The 22,878-nt window shown below is 44.8% G+C and overlaps 1 pseudogene; it reads right to left on the reverse strand.

Moving 5' to 3' along the window:
- Nucleotides 1-358: 358 nt before the first annotated feature.
- Nucleotides 359-742, reverse strand: LOC127204558 (ubiquitin-60S ribosomal protein L40-like; annotated as a pseudogene).
- Nucleotides 743-22,878: the final 22,136 nt, after the last annotated feature.

Consider the following 22,878-nt stretch of genomic DNA (forward strand, 5'->3'; position numbering starts at 1 on the left):
TCAGGACGTTCCCACTGTTAGGGGATGGAACAGACACATACATTGGCCAACAGGGCTCAGGATGGTCTGGCTATGCCAATCTTGTCTACTATATCTCATTCCCAGTCTTTTCCAGCCCCAAGAACCATGTGGCCTTCTTGCATATACAGCACATGCTCAGAACACCTCTCTGCTTTCTCTTTATACTCTTGTTCAGTCTTTGCATGTCTACCTTATGAGAAATCCTTCCCCTGGAATATAGTATGGACAGCTTCCTGTTACTGCACGAGTTTTGTTGTTGTTGTTCTTTTTACTGCTCCAGTCTATGGAAAGGGACCTTATTTGGTCCTGGGGTCACAGGCCAGTTACAGCCCCAGCTTTATTTGACCTTCTTCTTGGGGCACAGGTTGTTGGTGTGGCCACATTTCTTGCAGCAGTTCACTGCACAGGGGTGCAGATGTGTGTAGCAGTAGCAGCAGATCATCTTATCACAGTAATACTTCTGGGCCAGCTGACGAAGGGACAGCTCGATGATGCCACCACGCAGGCACAGCCCCAGGTACAAGGTGGACTCTTTCTGGATGTTGTAGTTGGACAGGGTGTGGCCATTCTCCAGCTGCTTGCCAGGGAATAGCAGCCTCTGCTAGTCAGGTGGGATACCTTCCTTGTCTTGGATATTGCCTTGACGTTCTCAGTGGTGTCACTGGGTTGGACCTCAGGAGTGATGGTCTTGTCTATCTGGCTTCTTCATGAAGATCTGCATGTTGGTGTCTGCCACTTGGCCACCTCGTTGAAGAGAAAGAGAGCCTGTTTCTGTATGTTTAGACCCACATTTCCCCCATAGCATCCATTTGTATACTCTGTTAGGATTATTCAATCCAATGAGCATAGGTCCTGTGTTTGTGTCTAATCACCATGGTAACTCTAGATCACTATAGGAGACTGACATAAAGTGGGCTGCCAGTTCATAATCATTGGATGAATGAGTAAATGAATAAATAAAATAATAGAAGTTGCTTCTGTAAAAAGGAAAGCATAGAGCCTCTTTACTTATGGGAGACTCACCAGCCTTGGGACCTGGAAATGCTATTATGAGTAAAAGAGTTCCAAGTCCCAGCCCATCTCCCAAGATGGCACAACTACCCACAAGCCTAGACTAAACAGAGGAAGAGGACATCCTTCTGAGAGCTGTTTAGCCTGGCATGGGAAGCCAACTTCATTTAAAGAGACATAACACTTTAATTATCACGACACTCCAAAGGAATAATAGATCTGAGAACTAATTGCTGGTGAGGCTGCCTGAGTGAGGTCAATGAGTGCTCCAGAAAGCTAGCCTGTTAGTACAAGGAGACAGTGCTACTCCAAATCAGTATTCCAGCAACATCTGAAACGTATTCATTGTGTTAATAGAAATGTCTGCTGTATTAGACATTTTGGGGCTTATTAGTCATATTAGTTATAATATGAAAATCACATTTTATTTCTAAATTGCAATCAAATGATATTTTCTATTAAAACTTTAATAGCAAACCAAATTAAGCAATGCTGTGGATTATATATTAGGAATCCAGTTCAGTTATAACTCATCATAGTTGGTTTTTTTTTTTTAACTTTGTTATAAATCACTAAGTGAAAGAAAGAAAGTAAGATGTTTTCCAAATAAACTAAAAGATTTTTTTTTTTTTTTGGTGGAACAGGGAAGTGGCTTGAGAGTTCAAATCAGCAGCCTGTGTCATTGAGACATACACAGACAAGCATTGGCAGCAATGCCTCACTTTATAAAAACAGCGTATCTTGTTCTCCCATCACTGTCCTACAGACTAAGTCAGTTAACCAAGCCTCCTTGTCAGGATTAAACTACGGAAAATCTTCCTGTGAAGGCTGATACCCCATTAAGAACAAGTCACAAATAATTTCCTGTCCAAAGTGCAAGGGCCTTCCTTCCCTTGAGCATATTTGGATTTCTCCACCACCATTTTACAAATAATTGGTGTCCAATAAGTGCTAGCTACATTAGCCTGAGTAATTTAACCATATGTTAACCACTCAAAGATAGTTTGATATTATTTTAAATATATAATTCATCCCAAACAGGTTTGGCACACAGAAGGTGCCTAATAAGCATAAGATTTTGTTTGTTTGTTTTTGAGATAGGTTCTTTCTATGTAGTCCTGGAACTCACAGAGATCTGTCTGCATCTGTCTCTGAGTAAGATCTGTTTTTATTAATAAAGAGAGATCAAGACAACAGACATTTCCCAGGTCCATCTGAACATCATCATGTTAATAATTGCATCGACTGAGTGGCTGCCGTGTGCCAAGCCCTGTGGAACGCCTCATACATATCAGCACATTTGTTGCTGGCAACAACCACAGATGAAAGTTCTTTATCATATCTATGAGGGCTGTCATTTAAAGGAGTAACTTGCTAAGCTGCTAATGGTAGAGTCAGACTGGATCCAGTGGCCCAGCTCTAGCACGGATTCTCTAGCTCCTTGACAATATTGCCTCTTCCCCCAGATACTGAGGGTGTGGGAAGAGCCTCCTCAGAAGTCATGAGAGAAAAGGCCTCAGGATCATGGGAATGCTCTCCCTATCCTGTGTGTAGCCTCTTGGGCTCCTGTTGTCCAGGAAGCAGAGAGAGCAGGGTCGGGGGCTGGCCTGTGACCTTCAAAGACTCACTGAGGTTGTTGGAATAGGCATGGTTCCCATAGGTTCATAGGCTTAAGGCTTGGTGACTGAAGGATGGCACTATAAGAAGGCGTGGCCTTGTGGAGTGGGTGTGGCCTTGTGGGGTAGGCGTGGCCTTGTTGGAAAAAGTGTGTCACTGGAGTTAGGTTTTGAGGTTTTAAATGCTCAAGCCAGGCCCAGTGTGTGTGTGTGTGTGTGTGTGTGTGTGTGTGTGTGTGTGTGTGTGTCTGTCTGTCTGTCTGTCTGTCTGTCTCTCTCTCTCTCTCTATCTTTCTCTCTCTCTCTCCCTGTTGCCTGTGGATTAAGATGTAGAACTCACATGCAGTATGTCTGCCTGTATGCTTCCCACCATGATGATAATGGAATAAATCTCTGAAACTGTGAGCCAGCCCCAATTAAATGTTTTCCTTTATAAGAGTTACTGTAGTCATGATGTCTCTTTACAGCAATAGGACATTGGAAAAGACACCCACCACTAGTAATTTTCTTCCACTATCTAGGACACATCTACCAAAGACTCCAAAGCCCAGAACCAGTGAGATAGCTCAGCAGGTAAAGGTGTTCACCTGACACCAATCCTAACAACCACTCCTATCCCCAGGACCCACATGGTGGCAGACAGAACTGACTCCCATAAGTTGTTCTCTGACCTCTGCAACTACAAGGTTGCACACATGCCCCCCCACACATATTATCCACCTAAATAAATAAGTAAACATTTCAAAGTTGATTCGTGGAATTTTAAACAAGAAGTGTCATAATCTAAATTAGCTTTTAAAACAACCTTCCCATGTTTTACTTCCTCCTCCACCCCTGTTCTAGGCATGCATACACACACACACACACACTCACATCACCCATCCACCCATCCAGGGAAGAGGTACTAAAGGAACAAAGAGATGACTGAGGCTATGCGCCTGGATAAGGGCAGGGGTGGGGCAGGGTTAAGTGGGCTTGAGATGCTACAACAGAGCTCAGCAGTAGATGAGATGTGCCACTTAGAGATCTGGACACTGGAGGGAGAGAGGAAGGAAGGAAATCTGCTGGAAGTCTGGATATGATCAAAGATGGCAAGAAACTCAGAGGGCCCAAAAGAGGCTGGAGTCTGGCAGCTGACATTCTCCACCTGTCCCAGGAGTGCCTACAAAAGGTACCAATGTGCTATGATGCTTTCTCTATGCTTCCCTCTTTACCCTGCTTACCCTCCCTCCCTCCCTCTCTCGTTCTCGAGCTCTCTCCTCTTTTTTCTTTCCCCTCTCTCTCCTCTTCCCTCCTGTCTGTCTCTAATACTGGCGGCTCCTTATTGTTAAGAAGCAGACAGTTTTTAGATCTAAAAGCCAGCCACCCCTTGGCTGAGTGGCCCACCTGTGCACTCTCATGGGTTAACCCTCTGGACTAAGGACATGTGGAGGAGCATAAAATGTGTTCTTGGCTAATTCTCTCGTTATTAGCCCATGGAGAGAATCACTACATATAACCACCTCCCCTCCCTTCCTCCTCCCCCCAAACAAACAAAAAGCCAACCTTGTCATTTTCTCCTTCCCAAGGGTCCACTGTGTTTCCCTGCAGAATCAGGAGTAAATTATCTCCAAAGAAGGGTTCATTAAGAATAAATAATAATTTGCACTTCGAATGCACCTTTTGTCTAAGTATCTCAAAGCGATCTACTTAATTAATTAATTAAGAGAATTAATTAATTTGGGGGGGAATCCTCCTGTAGTAAGAAAAGGCAAACTTACAACACCTGCTTTCTACATACATAAATAAAGTCTCAAAGCAATGGGCTCAAGGTTCTAACAGGACAGTGGTCAAATGGGGTCAGGATATGGGAGTAAAACAAACCCACCCAGTAATATCAAGATGAAAAATGAGAAGCAGGGCGGACAGGGCAGACCCAGGAGGAGGGAAGCCAGGTTGGTGAGGGCAGAGCTGAAGTCAGCTGTATTGAGGCCAAGAAACCCAAACCCAGCTCAGGCCATGGGCCAAGGAAAGTCATTAGGAAGAGCTAGCAGCAAGAAGTCAGGTGCCTTAGACCCTAACCAAGACTAGGGAGCTCCCAAGAAAGGTTCTGAACCCCTCGCAGGCCACTTATCCATAGCACATTGGGCTACTGTGAGACACGGGGCTCCACAGCAAAGCCGGGAATCATGGGACACAATCAAGGGTCTTGGAGCCCTCAGCACTGTCCTCTATGCTCCCTGTTGAGAGAAGAGCTCAGCAGTGTATAAAGCTCTTTGTCTGCAGTGAGATGGATGGGTTCAGCTAGCTAGATTCCCAGCCTCTTATCCGCATCCTGGTCCCTCCCCTAAAACCGCACCAGGACTCAAGCCTGAGCATTGCCTGACTGACCATTGGCCAAACAGGAGATACGGCAACTTGCCAACCATCCCTAACTCCTTCCATGTCCCCTTTGGGTCAGTCCAATCCTTTGCCTCAAACCGGCTAATCCCCAATCACCCACTGCTCCAGGCAGCACCAATTGCGCCACACGTGTGCTCTTCGCACTTACACACCCAGACCCCTGAACACTCGCGGCACTACAAATTAACAAGCCAAGCTTGTCTTCATTGTGTTTTTATTATGATGCTCCTCAATGATGCTTTTAAATGAATTTTGAATAGTCCCCGTAATTTGGTTTGTTCTACATTGCAGCGCGAGTGCGAGGGCCCCGCAGGAATTGCTGCAAGGAATACAATATTATGTGAGCATGGCTTCTGCTTCTCTTCCTGCTTTCTCATAATTAAGCTTTATTGAGTTGTAAAATGAATAACAATTAAAAAAAACCTGCTTATTGATCCAGGTGCATCATGCAGCTAGAGAAAACTTTCTCCCGCCCCTGACCCCACCAAGTTATACTTCCTTTTTCTCGAGCTCTCCCCCTCCTGCCTCCTCCCTGAACAGTGGGCCTTTCCCTGCAGGTAGCAGGGATGCCATGAAGCCAGCTGCTGGTGTCTGAGATTGTGGAGAGACCCCAGCCGGAACGTGACAGGGAGGAAGTCTCCCAAAGGACTTCCGGCTTCTCTCTTCTTAATGCCTACGACTCCGCGGCTTGCAAAGTTTGCCATTTGTGGTTAATATACTGCCCCGACCAAGACACGGTTAGCCTAGGAAGGAACTGTACATCACAGCCTCATGAAATGGGACAGCCTAAAAGGACTCCACGTATCAGATTCCTTTAGGGAAAAAGTCTCTGCCAGAAGTTAAACTCTACCCATGAACAACACTGTGACTGAGAGGATGTGTAAAGCCCAGGGAAACGGTTCTCAACCTTCCTAACACTGAGACCCTTTAACACAGCTCCTCATGTTGTGGTGACCCCCAACCATAAAATTATTTCACTGCTGCTTCATAACTGTAATTTTGCTACTGTTAGGAATCATAGTGTAAATATCTGACATGCAGGATATCTGGCATGTGATCCCCCCCCCAAAGAGGTCACGACCCAGGGGTTGAGAACCATAGGCCTAGGGCCAGGGCCAGTCTGGAGGTGCTATGGATACCAGTAAAGGAAGAGGACCTGACAGGCTGCTCAAGGAGGCAGAGAGGGCCTGTAGACCTCCACTTGCCTAATTTTCAGCCCAGCAGAAGACTCATAAGAAAACTCTCGAGCATGGGCTGGGGAATCCAGACATGGCTTCCTCCTACTTCAGAATGAGAGTAAATTGTCCTGTCCTCCATGTCAAAACCAGATTCCCAACCTGAACCCAGCATGGCAGTCACCCAATGGCAGCAAAGAAACTGCACAAAAAAGGAGCCAAAGTTCCCCCTCACCAGGAGGGAAGGGCCTAGCTCTGCAAGGACTCAGTCCACCGTTTCATTGGTGATTTCGAGTCAGGAAGTGAAGTCTTCCATCTTTCATGGCTGTGGGTAGAGTTCTTTCTTGTCCAACAAGGTCTACCCTCTAGCCTCCTGCCACCCTGAAGAAGGAGTGCTGCGACTAAGGACTTCACATGAGGTTCAATTCATGCCCCTTGGGAGTCCTGAGGGGCCCCTCTACAGACAACAGTGCTTGCAGCGAGAGCTGGGCCTGCTGCTATGGAGACTCCAGGTCTCTGAGATGCTGTGGGAGGAGATGGTGGCTGGGGTTTAAGGTGGCTCCTAGGTATACACACCTGCTCTGCTCAGTCCAGCAGTTGCTTAATGGAGTACCAATTACAGTCTCCAGGAGGATAAATGAATCTCAAGTGCCCATGCAATTCCCTAGGCCAACAGCTTCACTGTTTACCTGTGTAGGAAGGAAGCCTTTGAGGAAGGTTCTAGATGCCAAAGTCATCATCAGCTATATCACCCCCTTCCCTGAGGACTTTGTAGAAGAAGGACACTCAAACTTGGCCTAAGAAGTTTCCTTCAGAAACCTAAAGCCCGTGCTTAGTAAGTGCAATGACAGAGGGGCAGCTCAGGGTGAGTCCCTCAGGATCTGCTGGACTCCCCAGCCCCGTGAAGTTGTAACTTTTGTACATAGGGTATTTTGTACTTGTATCCCCTCTGATAATAATACTTGCCAATCACAGGCACTTTCATTGAGGTGGGCACTATACCAACACCATGCCCTCTATCTTTAGTCCCCAACAACCCTATGACGAGAGTCCACTAGCCCCACTTCAAGTGTGAAGAAACTGAGACTTGGGCGGATAACAACATGCCCAGAGTCAACCTACTCCTCATCGGAGTTTGAGTCAGTCTGACCCTGGACCGTATTCCGCCCTTCTGTTTGTTCTCTTGGATGTGCTTGTCACATCATAACTAATTGGACGCTACCCTTTCCCACGCATCTGTCTCCACTGGCTGAACTCAGTGCAAGCCAGGTGGTCGGTCATCCCAAAGACCAGGACAGCTATTGCCAGTGCAACTGCATGGCTGTTTTCTTAGATAAGAGTAGCAGAGCATCTGCTCAATGGTTTCTGTTCTACAAGTCCTAACTGTAAAGCATAGTAGTGTGACTGTATTAGCTACACCTAGCACTTACTTTGGAACAAAGGTCCATGGAAAATAAGCGACCTGCCATCTGAAACTCTGAATGCACCAAAACCAAATTTCTACCATCAGCCACCTTCAATGCCATGAGTGAAAAAAGAGATGGGAATACTGCAGAATGTGAAGAAAGGTGAAATGTGTCGGTGTGATCAGAGTGTGCACTGTGCACACACACAGGCACACTCTCACTCTGGATAGCACACAGTCAAAGCCAAGTGCCTGGTGTTGTGCAGACATCTGAGGATTGCTGTAGCGCCGGTAGCCTGTAAAAGCTGATGTCAAGGCCACAGGGACCCATAAGCCTGGTGGGCTGTGGCAGCTGGGCTGGACTCAGGAGGCTCCCCGGAGAAGCAGAGGTCACAAGCATTAGGCACAATCTGAGCTGGAAGCCGAGGCAAGAGGGAAGGTTGACGCACAAACACATTTGAGGGTGTGAATCCCCTGGGGACACTTTCCCTCCTCAGCCTCCAGATTCATCCTCTGGGAGTCAGAGAGAGGCAGACACACAGATTTATAACCTGTCTGGCAGGGAGGCCTTGAGTGGTGCTTCAGTAACTAGCAATGTGATTTCTCTTCAGGTCTACTGATCATCAGGAAACTGAGACTTCATGGGGTTTTCCCAGGTCACACTGGGAATGGGATTAGCCCAGTGCACCATAGTCAGGAATGTCTATTGAATGCATCGCTGAATAGATGATAGGTAAATGATAGATAGATGATAGATAGATAGATAGATAGATAGATAGATAGATAGATGATAGATAGATAGATAAGAAGGAAGAAACAGAAAAGATGAATTGAATGAATAACAGACACCATTTTGACATATGACTGTGCATGTTTGTGTGTGTGAGTGACAGTATATGATATCTCAGTGCATGAGTTGGGGACAGCACTGGGTGTTGGTCTCATCATCTGACTTCTTTGGAACAGAGCCTCTTCTTTGTGGTTTGCTCGCTGTCTTAAGACCTTCCTGAGATTCTTCTGTGTCCACTGCCCATGTCATTGTAAAAAAACACCAGGATCCCAGACATGTAGTACTATGTCTTACTTTACATGGCTTTAGGAATTCTAATTTAGGGCTTCACATTTGTGTGGCAAGCTCTTTACCCATTGAGCCATCTCCTTAGCTCCTACCCTTGCCCCATTTTTGAGTTTTTAATGGTCTAATCTTTTATTTTCTCAGAAGAGAATGAGATAACTAGCAGAGTTAAAATCATAAAAAAAAAAATTAGGGATCTGACCTTTCTACATTTAGAGGGTAGAATGAGGCATTGAAGGAAAATATGTGTGAAGGTCATCTTTGATGAATGTTGGATATGTTTGTATATGTAGGGGAGTCCTTGGCTGACAATTATTTGATGATACGACTGATATCCTGGATAAAGATGGATCTTTAGATTATTGCAGTAATGAGGCTGGAGAGAGGGCTTAGTGGTCAAGAGCAATTGCTGCTCCTGCAGAGGATACTGGTTTGGTTTCAAGCACCGCCATGGTGGCTCATAATCATCTGTAACTCCAGTTGCAGGGGATCTGGTGCCATCTTCTGACCTCTGCAGGCACCAGGCAAGCACAGGAACAGTCATAGGGGAGGGGAATAATGAGAAAATGGGGGGGGGGAGGAATGGGAGGATACAAGGGATGGGATAAACATTGAGATGTAACAAGAATAAATTAATAAAAAAATTAAAAAAAAAAAACAAAAAAACAATAAAGCCATGACTAAAAACAATTTAAAAAAAAATACACGCAGACATAATACACACAAGACTCAATACTCATAAGGTAAAACAAATAAATCTTTTGGAAATCGCTCCAGTGGACGATCTTCTGAGCTAGGGAGAGATGTCGAAAACTATACACAACTGCGGTTGACACATTGATTCCATAAACCCAGCCTACACTGAGCTGGGAGCTGTGGCAAAGCCGAAGTGAATGGGTTTGACTGAGCCCCGCGGGAGCCTGTGGTGCTAAGCATGTTTGCTGACGTTAGAATCAAGCATGGGCTTGCAAGGGGCCAAGAGGGATTTATGATGAAGAGCAATGGGGACTTAGAGAAACTCAAAGAGAATACTCTGTGTGCTGTGATCTGGGTTCTAAGTGTCTCCCAAAAGCTCGCGTGCCTTTGCATGTGCGCATGTGCCATGAGCCTTGCGCCTTAGCCTACTCCTATAGAAAGAAGGTGGAGCCTTGGGTGTAGAGCATAGTGAGGAAGTGTTTAGGTCATTGTGTGTATGACCTCATAGGGGTTAACGGGACCCCAACTCTTACCTCTTCCTCTTTATTCACTTCCTAGCCATGGGTAAGCGATTGTTTTGGTCTACCACATGCTTTAGCCATTGTCTAATGCCATGGGCTTAAAACAACAGGACCAGCCGATAGTGGATGAAATCTAAAACTGTGAGCTGAAATGAACCATTTAACATATCAAGTGACAGAAAGCTGGTTTACTCTGTGTGTGTGTGTGTGTGTGTGTGTGTGTGTGTGTGTGTGTGTGTGTGTGTCTTCTGTAGTAGGCTATTTGAGCCCTATGTCTGGCTTTACACAGTGAATTTCACATGACAATCACTGCTGTCCTTTCCTACCCACTCATCTCTCCACCACTCTGAAGCACTTTATTGAAGTCATAGATGGAGTTAGCATAGAACTTAATGTTCAAGCTAAAGTAGTCAATGGCTGCTGCAAGAGGCAAGAAGAGCAAATCATTGTCTTAATTGGTGCAGACACTGGTGAGTTACTCATGCTCCCATGGATAACTTCACACCCATGTGAATGGCCCTGGTTAAACCCAATAGGTCATAGGCAAAAGCAAATACAAAACAAACAGAAGTGAATATGGGATGAGGACTCATTGGAAGGTTGATGAGGATAGGAGGATAACAGTAGACAGTGGAGTTATAAGTGTGAGCAGAAAGTGGTATTACATGTATGTGTATGCTATTGTCAAAGAATAAGTTAAATTTTTAAAAAGTGACTGTGGGCACTATTGACCACTGTGCTAAACAACTGCAGAGCCTGCAATTATCCTGGTTAACTTGGGGCTTGGGGCCACCCTGGCATAGAGGTTAGTAGCAGGCTGTCCTCAAGGGCACTGGTGGTCCCACTTTCCCCCATGGAGGGAGCTCGTTGCATTCCATCCACCATATAGAGTTTGGCGATACCGTTTCTCTCAGAGGTGAGGCTGACCCATGGGGACCGTGGTGGTGGCAAGTGGGAGGAGGCTCCTAGGACACAGGGCTCCAGGGTTTCAAACGCCTGCCCTCCTGCACTGTAGCACCATGCTCCGTGCCCTCTGCGGTCAAAGAGCCTACTGATGTGCCTGTAATTCTAACGCTCCATCCACATTCACACCACTGGTTTCCCCCATGCCAGCCCAGGCAGACGGCTCTAATGGATTTGCTTGCATTATCTCCCTTGTCACTAGTTAAATATTTATCAAACCATTATGCATTTAGTGTCCAGGAGTAGGGAGGGGAAGTGGCAGGAGGCAACACGGCTCAGCTCTGGCCAGATGCAAGGGTTAATTACAGATGGGATAAATCCCTCTGATTTAAAAATTAAACCAACAAGCAGGCTTGGGAGAGTGATGGCAACTGTTATTTACATGTAAGCAAGCGCAGAGCAACCTCTCCAGGTTTTAGAGTCTTCGGGTGGCCACCCGGCTCGGAGTTATTTCTGTTTGCCTCCCCTACCTGCCAGCTTGTAGGCCACCCGAGCCCTAAACCAGCTTCTAATTAAAAACTTTGCTTAGGTTTTCTGCTCCTCAAGCAATCCGAATGTGGGAAAACTCTCCTACAACCCAAGTCAACATCCGCCTCATAAAAGAAGTTCTGAAGGTAACTCCGGGGCTGGCACTGTGAAATATCGTTCATTATAACGAAGCAGCAGAGATAATGCTGCTTTCTAATTTCCCTTTCTCAGTCAGAAATTAAATAAAAAGTCATGTCTAAATTACAATACTGGATTGAGATCAGACGAGGGCCCCATGCAGAGAGCTCATGATCTATCCTTCCCACATTTTACAGCCATTAAAAAAGATTATGGTCGCGTTCTTCCCCTCCCTTTTCGAGGAGGCCATTTACATTTGTTCTGAACTCTCACTGTGTCGGATTCGAAGCTCTTAAAAGTACCAGTGCACATCATAAGTCAATCACGAACTTAAATTAAGAAAAAACAATCAGGTCTCAAAGCTGAATCTGACTGAACCTCTTGCTTAGGTACCACTAGAGGGTTGTACCTTGACTGGAGCACCTCTTCCCTGACCCTGCAGCTGTACCCACCCTGTGGCTACCAAAGTCTTCTCCAAAGGCTGTGTTAGTTGTTCGTTGCTAAGAAACAACTGAGAAATGACTTGTTGGAAGAAGGACTTATTTGGGCTCACAGTTTCTGAGTTTCAGTCCACCATGGCGGAAGTATTGTTAACGTCATGACAGTCAGGAAGAAGAGAGGAGAAACAGAGGGGTCAGGTGAGATGTATGTTTCAAAGACATCAATTGATAATATTAACGCCCCCATTTGTTTGTTTGTTTGGGAGCATTTCATACCCAAATTGCAACAGATTGAGAGAGCTTAATCAGTGCAGAAATATCCTGTGGTTTTATAATCTTCTCTCCCTTGTAGCAGAAATGCCCCTGGACAAAGTAAAAATGGCAGACTAGCTGGAAAAGCCTTTTAGATGGTTATTTAAACACTATATTTAATTGAGCATTTGTTTGACTAATCTATTTATAAGGGAAGAAGGGAAACACATGCACATTTTGTCAGTTGCAATCCAAGTATTCTCTGTTCTGAAACATTGTAGATATTCCCAGAGATGTGTATGAAAAGTTAGTGCTGGGGTGCAAAGATGGCTCAGTAGTTAGGAGCACTGTTTGTTCTTCTAGAAGATTCAAGTTCAATTCCCAGCACCCACACGGTGACTCATGGCAGATCAAACACCATCTTATGTCTTCCACAGGCACAAGACATGTATGTGGTACACAAACACACACAGAGGCAAACATCCATGAACTTAAAATAAAATTAAAACAAAATTAAGGAAAAGTGGTACTTTGTATGGTTGCTTTTGGTGGAATTCGTTACATAGTATCATTAGGACCGTGTTTACTGTGTGCAAGTGCTCTCTACTGATAATGCATATAGTCTGAACTGAGTACCTACTGTGTGCAAGTGCTCTCTACTGATAATGCATATAGTCTGAACTGAGTACCTACTGTGTGCAAGTGCTCTCTACTGATAATGCATATAGTCTGAACTGAGTACCTACTGTGTGCAAGTGCTCTCTACTGATAATGCATATAGTCTGAACTGAGTACCTACTGTGTGCAAGTGCTCTCTACTGATAATGCATATAGTCTGAACTGAGTACCTACTGTGTGCAAGTGCTCTCTACTGATAATGCATATAGTCTGAACTGAGTACCTACTGTGTGCAAGTGCTCTCTATTGATAATGCATATAGTCTGAACTGAGTACCTACTGTGTGCAAGTGCTCTCTACTGATAATGCATATAGCCTGAACTGAGTACCTACTGTGTGCAAGTGCTCTCTATTGATAATGCATATAGCCTGAACTGAGTACCTACTGTGTGCAAGTGCTCTCTACTGATAATGCATATAGTCTGAACTGAGTACCTACTGTGTGGGAGGGCTCTCTACTGATAACGCATATAACCTGAACTGAGTACCTACTGTGTGCAAGTACTGTGAAGAAATGAACAAAATATAGTCTTTTTCTGAAGACACAACCCTTATTTGACCCACCATGTGCGTCCAGGCTCAGCCTGGAGCTGGCTTAGCATGAGTAACCTTGGCGTTTCAGCCTGTTTGAGCCTTTGCAAACCAAAGTAGTGACAGAGGAGCCAGAGAGAGGAACAAGAGAACAGCTTTGCAGGCGAGGAGCTAGTGAGTCCTGGCCACTGTGTGTCCTTCGCAAGGTCTCTTTTCAGTGGTTCTCAACCTTCCTAACACCGTGACCCTTTAAGACAGTCTCTCAAGGTGTGGTGAGCCCTCCTTCCCCCCCCCCAGAGCCATAAACTTATTTTGTTGCTATTGTTATAAATCCTAATTAAATATCTGACACGCAGGCTATCTGAGATGCAACCCCGGTGAAAGGGTCATCCAGAGGGGTCATGACTCACGGGCTGAGAACTGCCACTTTAGATCTTATACTTCTATATAGTCTGAAGGTGCTAAAGGCTGAAGATGTCTCTTCTCCCTTGAGAACCTATGAAGATCACAGTACAGTCTCCAAAATGCCAGTGTGGATGCAATCACAGCCAGTGTTTTAATCGTTTCCTTTAATCACTGCTTTGCCTACGTCCTGGGTCCCAGCTTTGCCACTTACCAGCCCTGTAGTCTTGGAGCAGTTCAAGTAACACCTTGGAGTCTCATGATCTACATTTACAAAGCATGTGAAAAGTCACCGGGCTCTATCAGCTAATGTCAGTAAATACACCGTCACACTACCTGACACCTGGTAAGTGGCAGTGAGCACAGCTGCGGTGATGTGCAGGCCTTCCAACTGCATTCCCTTGATCTTGACTTGAAAAGAGTTTGTTACCTGCCGCTCTGAAACAACTCAGCCTGCTTCTTGCCAGCTCACTCACCATCCTCCACTTGCTGGGCACTGTGGCCAGCAAGGAAAAGGCTGATTATCTAGGGACGTAACATCCTTGGCTACCCTCATTTGACACGGATGCCTCACCTCCTAGCAGCTGGAACAGTTGCCATCCACATTGCTCGTTTGTTTCTGCCCCATTGCGAACACGGCTGACTTTCTGTTTCGTTGACATGTTTGTCACGTGACTGCCACTGGTAACATCACTGATGAGGGAATGAAGTGCAGCGAAGAGAAGGAGCCTTCCAGTCTGGTACTTGCCCATTGGTGTTCTGTGAATAAATGAGTTTTACATGGCGTCTAATGCCTCCTGCTTTGGGACACTGGGACAGACATGACACCTGTGGATGGTCCTGTAAAGCCACAAGTACCTTTGCCTGTAGTGTTCAAAGGGCACCTGGAGTGGCATGGGTCTGACTGCATGTGCTCTGGTCCTACAACACCATTGTCGCTATTCCCATTATAGAGGCAAGGAGTCTGGTGAGTTGGTGACGCAGCTAATATACTAATTTCTAGACAGGTTTCTATTCCCAAGATAACCACCATGGTCAAAAGTAACTTGGGGAAGGAAGGGGTTTGCTTGGCTTACATGTCCATATTATGCTTAGTCACTGAGGCTCGTCAGGACAGGAACTTAGGCAGAAACAGGAATCCCTGAGGAATGTTGCTCACTGACTTGCTCTTTATGACTTGCTCAGCCTGGTTTCTTATACCACCTAGGACCACCTTCCCACATTGGTTGGGTCCTTCTACATCAATTATTAATCAAGAAAATGCCTGCCCCAGCCCCCCAGACATGCCCACATGCTGATCTGATGACAGCAGTTCCTCAGCTGAGGTTCTCTCTTCTCAGCTCCTCCACTTGTATCAAGTTGGCAAAAGCTAACCACCACAGGGCCATTTGCAACCCCAAGAGCAGTGATCTGAGAAACAGGGATACACGGAGGCCAGCTTGATGGCGGGCAATGAGCCTGGATCAGACTTCATATGTGCCGTAAGCTTTCATCTATTTGCTGTGGCTGCATCCTTGAAGTATCATTCAAACCTGTTGCAGAGCAGACTCTCCAACGACACAGATATCGCATCCCACAAATCAGAATCCTGTCATTCTGCATCCTTGAAGTGAATAAGTGTAATTGGACTGGAGACCCATCTGCATCATCACAAAGAATTCCAACACTACATTTGTCAATGGAAGCCGAGGAAGGAGTTGTTAAATCCTTTAAATATAATTTCAACTACTATGAATCTTTAATGGTCATGAAAATGGCTTTAAATCTTTTATCACTCTGTTGTGCAAGGGTGACTCCCAAGGATTTGTGGAGATTATGGTTTAGATAGTCCTGAGCCACTCCAACATAGACTCTGCTAAGAAACAGTGACTTTCATGAAGGAAGCAAGCATGCATTCATTCCTCACTAACAACAGGAACATGCTTCCTATTAAGTAATACTTGGCTTTCCATACAATTTGGATATGGAGTTATGTATGCAACAGGCTTATGTATTGATAGTTTCAGGCCCAGCAGAGGGCTCAATTTGAGGAGGTTCTGGAACCATTAAGAGGTGGGAAGCAAGCCGGGCAGTGGTCCACCCCTGTAATCCCAGCACTTGGGGAGGCAGAGGCAGGGAGATTGCTATGAGTTTAAGGCTAGCTTGTTCTACAAAGCACGTCCAGGACAGCCAAGGCTACACAGAGAAACCCTGCCTTAAAAAAAAAAAAAAAAAAGAGGTGGGACCTAGCTTGAAGAAGGAGGTCACTGGAGGCTTCAACTTGCTGTGCTCCACCATGAGGTGAGTAGCCTCTGTCACAGACTTTGAACATATGTTCTGCCTCACCATAGGTCCAGAACCAAGGGATCCAAGCACTGAAACAACCAGCAAAATAAGTAATTCCTGCCCTTAAGTTACTGATGTCTGTTATTTTGTTAAAGCAACAAAACACACCTAGCATACAATATTTATTTTTCATTTTGTACTTTAAGGAAAATGGGCTGTCCCTCCCCATTCCTATGGATATTCCAAGTCCCCTGCCCCGGCAGTGTTCTAGAACACACAGAACAAACATTCTCACTTTCATGCTAACATATGGTGTTTGATGTTCATGGATCTATCCATGGGTTTGAGTGTAGCTGGCGCTGGACGTCCCTTTACTAATCTGTGAGATCATCACTGCCAAGAATCTTCCCTAAAGGGCTTGCAGGGGTAGAGAAGGCCTACATGCTTCCAAGGAGGCTCCCCATGTCCTCCCCTGCAGGGGCTACCAAGGACTGAATTCCCACTGGTAGCAAAAACCCATAGTAATGAGGAAGGGGGGAGTGTGTATGTGCTGGGAGGGGCAAACCTCAGACAGCAAAGCCGTTTGTGCTGGGTTGTTCAACCCAATCCAGCTTCTTTAGCTCTTCTAGAAAGCTCTCTTCTCCACCTCTTGATTTTAAATAACTTCCTGAACTATAAATGCAAAGAGTTCCAAATGAAAACTGATTGATAGCCTCGTATAATTATATAATAAAACACACTGATATGCATATACATTATGTGTGGGCTTATGTGTCTATATGCATCTGTATCTATTCCAGAGGGAGGAATACGCAATAATGTCTTCTGAAACAAATTGTCAAGGTGTCAATAAGGAATCTCATAATGAATGTGTGGGTGTGATATGGGGTAATTTCATCTCAATTATATTGCTCTGGCTGATTTCCCAAGACAGGTCTTAAAGGCACAAGTCCCATTCCCAAGCGGGAAGCAGGAGGCTTTGCTTCCTATAGCTCCTTCAAAGCATCACATTTCCAGGCCCAAATGCACAGCCTGCTGCAGCCACATCCATCTGAGAAAGCAGGATAGTGTTGAGAGCTTCAGGCCATGACTATAAGCTTTTAAAACTTAAGAGAATGTTCTGTGTGTGACCCCCCAACAGTCACAATAACCATTTGTGGCTAAGAAATGAACAATAGTTTTACACCACCAAAAGAATGAGTTATCCCAGTGAGGGCTGATAACTGTTGAAAATCCTGGGGAATAAATGAGAGTAAAAATGGGTGCTGAGTAATCCCACACTGCTGGTGGAAGGAGCTGTGTGTTTCCATTACTGAGAGACTACCAGCCCACCCAAAGTTAATATGTAACAGGGCCCTACACCATGGTACCTGGGGCATGTGGGTTTTAAAGAAAGATTTCTTAGAGCAACTGCCATTTTAGCTAGGCCTAGAAAGTGAATAAAAAAATGAAACTGGAACATAAGAGATGAACTTTGAATTCAAAACACAGAACAGAGACTCCCCTAACAAAATGTTGTTGGATAAAGTACAGATGCTATTCAGGAAACTTTCCAGCAGGGACAAGTGTCCCCAGTCTCCTATCCCTAGGATTAGACTGAGAATTTGATGTTGAGGAAGCCATTTGTTCCTTAGGAAATTGTGCCAACAGTGGGTCTACCACAGGGCTTGCGGGACCATCTGCACCAGCTACTTGTGAAGCCCTCAAGGAGATGAAGTGGAGGAAGAAAGGGGAGGCGGTAGGGCAGGGCTAGATGTTGAGCAGGCTCCCAGAAGAAATGTAGTAAGGATAGAGCCATCACATTCATTGCAGAATCTATGTAGACTAGCCTGCTAGAGCCAGAAACTCTTCGGTTTTGCCAGTGCCTTCTTGCCTTCCTCCATGTGATGCCCCTGTCATTTATATGGTCTTGCTGGACACTGGGTCCTTTCCATGTGGCTCTGGTGCATTGCTTGACTATTTTCTCCCACAACCTCTTAGTTTAGCTCCTTATCCCAATAATAAGACCACTACAGCATGCCTTGATTATTTCTTGATCCTCCAATCTGCCTTCTTGCTACCGGTCTGTGATTTTTCAAAGGGAATATGGGGAGGGGCAACTAAAACTAAGGGCCACTAGAGCAGTCACGTGAAAACTAGTATATTAGAAACTTCCTAAAATGTATACATAAATGAAGTCTATCTAAATCAAATCACCAAATAGTGGAGAGACAGAGGCCATAAAAAACATTTTAAAATTTCCTCCTTTAACCTTTCCAATGCAGTCCCTCTTTGCCTCTCAGATAAAGTCCAAACATCTCAGTATGACCAACAAGTCACATGCTGCACTCTTTTCCTCTTGGGTTCCTATCTCTTCCTTGAACTGCCAAACTAGGCATACTGTCTTTACAGTTTCTCTAGTGCTTCCCACTTCTGTTCAATACCCACCCTCCCCAAGCCTTTTCCTCTTGCTAAGTTAACGTAGAAAGCATGCTCAGGCTTTTGCATTTAGGTCTATCTGGTAGAGATACATTCCTCCCCATCCCAAGCTTCAGAGCTCTTTGTATGTGATCTCTGAAAGAGCCACTTAACTGTCCATATTCTAGTCCTTTATACAGCTGAGCTATGAGTAACAGTGACAGGAGCCATGCCTATTACCCATATAAACCCAACACCCAGCACAGCACTTGGCCCAAAGTCTGAAGGGTGGGACAAAAGGTAATTTAAATAGATGCATGGATAAGTGAATAGGTAGGTGAGTAGATGGGTCAGTATTTGGATGAATTTGGATGGATGGATGATGGGTGGATGGATGGATGGATGATGGATGGATGGATGATGGATGGATGGATGGATGGATGATGGATGGATATGGGTGGATATGGGTGGATGATGGATGATACATGGATGGATATAGATGGATGGATGGATGGATGGATGGATGATGGATGGATAAATGGCTCCTTCACTAGGCAGATCAGATGCTAATTGTTTGGGTGAATTTAGAATACATAGGAAATAGTAAAGCACAGCTCATGTGTCTATGAGGATATTTCCAGGTCATGAGGATTCTGCCTTCATCAATGGTTTAACCTTTTGATGTATGCCACAAATTTAAAAATCCATTGAATCCACTGATAGATTCAACTTTTGAATAAATTATTGGAACTTCTAGAACTATAAAAAAGAAAAAGGTGGCCAGTAGGAGGACATTACTGGGAATGTGTCTTTGGCCCTGGCTCTTGCTTTTTCCTCTCTCTGCTTCTTACCCACGACAATGTGAGCTACTTACTCCACAGTGACATTTGCCATAATATTCTGCCTTATCATCCCAGAAACAGTGGAGCCAGCCAAACATGGACCACAACCTCTGAAACTGTGAGCAAAGTAAGTCTTTGTTGCTTTGAACTGTTTTTCTCAAACACATCACAGAGACAAAAAAAAAAAAAAAAAAAAAAAAAAAGTCTGACTACCACAGTGGGTATTAGGTGGGTAGAAAGGATGGATATTTGAATGAATAAGCGGATAAATGGCTAGATGAGTGTGTTGGCATCACATAAGTAACTTGGCGAGTAATACAACAAGGTTCTTGTTTGTCTGTGCCCTACCACCTAGCTAGTTCATCACAGTATATCAGATCTTCAGGACCGTAAAGGTGCTGCTAAGAGATCTCACATTGTTCAAGAAAAAGGAGTGTTCACAGCAGAAGATCTCCCAGGGAAAGCATCCTCGACCAAAGGAAAGGAAGTGGCTTACTACATCTCTGCAGGTCACAGGCCAGTTGTCAAGGCTTTTCTTACTTATTAGTCAGATGGGTTGGAAGGAACTACATATAGATACTGCTTCTCTCCCTCTAGGGATTTCTTCTGGAGAATTAAGTCAGAATCAGCCAGTTCATTTGCCTTATGCAAAATCTATGCGTTCAGCCCATAGGCTCTTCAGATAAAAGTCCAGAAGCTTAAGTATAGATTTCAAACTTGTGAACATTTCTAAGAATTTTTCAAAAACTCATCCTAGAAAAGGTACTGGCTTACCTGTTTTATGTGAGTGTCACTTCATTTTGTACTCACTAACACTACAGAATCTATTTTTATACCTAAACAAAATTTGCATTCAATATAGTGACATTGACCATGACCATGTGTGGGTGGCTCTGTGAATGTCAGGTTCATGCCCCTTGCTTGCCTCTCTGTTGGTTTTCTCAACCTGTACTGTTGACTTGTAAAAGTGTTTTACTCTATTAGTGACAAATACTTTTTCTGTCTCTCACCCCAAGATTAGAAGCAGATTAATGAACCGGGCACAGTGGCACATGTCTGCAATCCCAGAATACCGGGTGGCAGAGACAGACAGAGCTCTGTGAGTTGGAGGCTAGCCTGGTCTACAAAGTAAATCCAGGACATCCAAGGCTGCACAAAGAAACACTGTCTTAAAAGAGAATGGAAGAAGAAGGAGGATGGGGCAGGGGTGGGGTGGGAAGGAGAATAAAAAAGATTAATGAAACTATAAAGAACTTAATTTGAGCTTCTACATTAAGTGCTCTTGAGGATTCAGGAGTGAATAAAGTGTGCCACCTGTCCTCAAGGAGCCCATAATCCAGTTGGGCTAATTGGAATAGTAGGTCTCCCACAAGCCTTTAGGAAGATAATGGTCTTGAATCTGGTCTTGAGAACTGGCCCCAGCACTTAGGGGACTGAAAAGGGGGTGGCATTAGAGTTTCAAAGATGGTATAGGAAGCAGGAAAAGGTACTAAGATGGGAAAGCCTACAAGAGTCTGCTGAAGCCTGGTGAGTTCCGCAGGAGTGGGATAGGGACTAGGAGCCGAGCCACGAGGTGGAAGACAGCCAGACCTTCTCCCTGCGCCCTTTCTCTCTCCTGGTGAGAGCCCAGGAGCCTTTGTCCCTGAACTGTTCTCATGTCTGTGCACATCTCACTTTCTTCTGCTGGCTGCTGCTTGAATTGGTCAGCCCTTCTGTCTGGGAGCCATGGGCTGTTTGTTGAGAACCTTATCTCCCTAGAATGCTGATGCCAACAAAATATTATGACACTTTGGAGTCTGCTAAGGAAGTTGATGCCTTGCTTCTCATACGTCCACATCGGATCTTGGTTGAAAGCCACTTAATTTTGTTCCTCTTCTCTCTTGGTCAACAGCATCTAGTGTGGCTCGTGATGGCTATTTCCTTGAGCAGCCCAGAACATTTAGCACCATCTCCTTTCTTCTGGCTTACAGGATGGAGCATTTGATCCTGGCCCACTACCACATCTCCACTTCTGGGGATACAGACATTGATCATGAACGAGCCCAAGGCTCAAGCAGGCCTGTGTATAAAGAAGTTATCTCCATTACAAACCCTGAGAAGACATTTTTAGAGCGGCTGTGCTCATCTGATGGAACACAGATAAAGCCAAGCAGAGACAAGCAAGGCATGGGAGACAGTGTCCGAGCCCAGTGTGCTGAGCCTTCGGCTCCTGCATCTCCGTCTGCAGGTTTAGTAGCCATTCACTTTGCTCCAGGTGCACATGTCTATTTCTTAAGATGACTTTAGTTGAGTTTTTGTCACCTACAGAAGAAGAATTTCTAAATAGACAGCACTGTAACCAATTTAATTACCCAAACAAAGTGTGGAATACGGATATCATTGTTGTAGGTGTTCCTTTAGCCCCACCATCTAAGCAATTACCTGGTTCTCTTGATTTGCCCTGGAATGTCTCCTTACTTCCAACCATCTCCTCTCTGAGCAGTCACTTCAGGGTCCTCACTCTGCTGAGTTCATAAACATGCTAGATTTTTAGTTGGCTTCTCTACTGCTATGATAAGACATTATGACTAAAAGCAACTTGTGGAGGAGAGGGTTTATTTGGCTCACGCTTTCACACTACAGTCCAATACTGAGGGAAGTCAGGGCAGGAATTCAAGCAGAACCTGCGTAGGGATGGTGTCACCCACAGAGGGCTGGACTCTGCCACATGAATCCTCAATCAAGACAATCTCTCGCAAATATGACTACAGGCCAATCTGATCTGGACAATCCCTCAACTGATGTTCACTTTGTCCTAGCGGCTCTAAGTTGTGTCAGACTGACAATGAAAACTAACACCCATAGCTACAAGATGGCTTTTCTAAAACTATCTTTTCTCTAAGAACTTTTTAAGATGGACACTGGCCATGAGACAACAACCCCAAACTTCTAAATATAAGGTACAATATGATCTCTATCTGGCCCATCTGAATTCTTTGGTCCCAGCTCCTAGTATACCCCATGTCCTAGTTCTTCTGTGTATCTTCCTCTTTGCACATGCTCTTCCCCTTGGCTGGAGGGATTTCCATACCTGGTTCATCTGATTGCTCCTCCTGTTTTCCAGGATGCAGCTCACTTTGCACTTCTTTGGCAGAACAGTCATAGTCATACCCTCGACAGGAACATGACCTTCCTTTGGTACTTTACTGTTTCAGTCATGATGGGAATACCACCATAACAGATTAGTAGGAAGGACTCTATAGATCTCCACTGATACCCAACTTTCACTATTACCAGCTGTGAGAACTTGAATATGGCACCTTATGCTTGTGAGACTCACTTTTCACAATGGCGAATTAGGGAGGGGGAATAAAGCTAGCTATTAAAAAATCAAATGCAAAGGTTAGGTTCAGTTCTTAAGTATACTCTGGCATATAATCAATAAATGACATCTGTAATTGCTTTGTTTATAATCTCATGAAAGATAGATTGTAGATAGATAGATAGATAGATAGATAGATAGATAGATAGATAGATATGATAGACAGATGATTGATAGATAGACAGGCAGACAGATGTGATCTGTTAACCTCCTCTCTATCTTCTTTCCTGGGCCTCACT

Source organism: Acomys russatus, chromosome 20 (assembly GCF_903995435.1).
Source record: "Acomys russatus chromosome 20, mAcoRus1.1, whole genome shotgun sequence".
Classification (NCBI taxonomy): domain Eukaryota; kingdom Metazoa; phylum Chordata; class Mammalia; order Rodentia; family Muridae; genus Acomys; species Acomys russatus.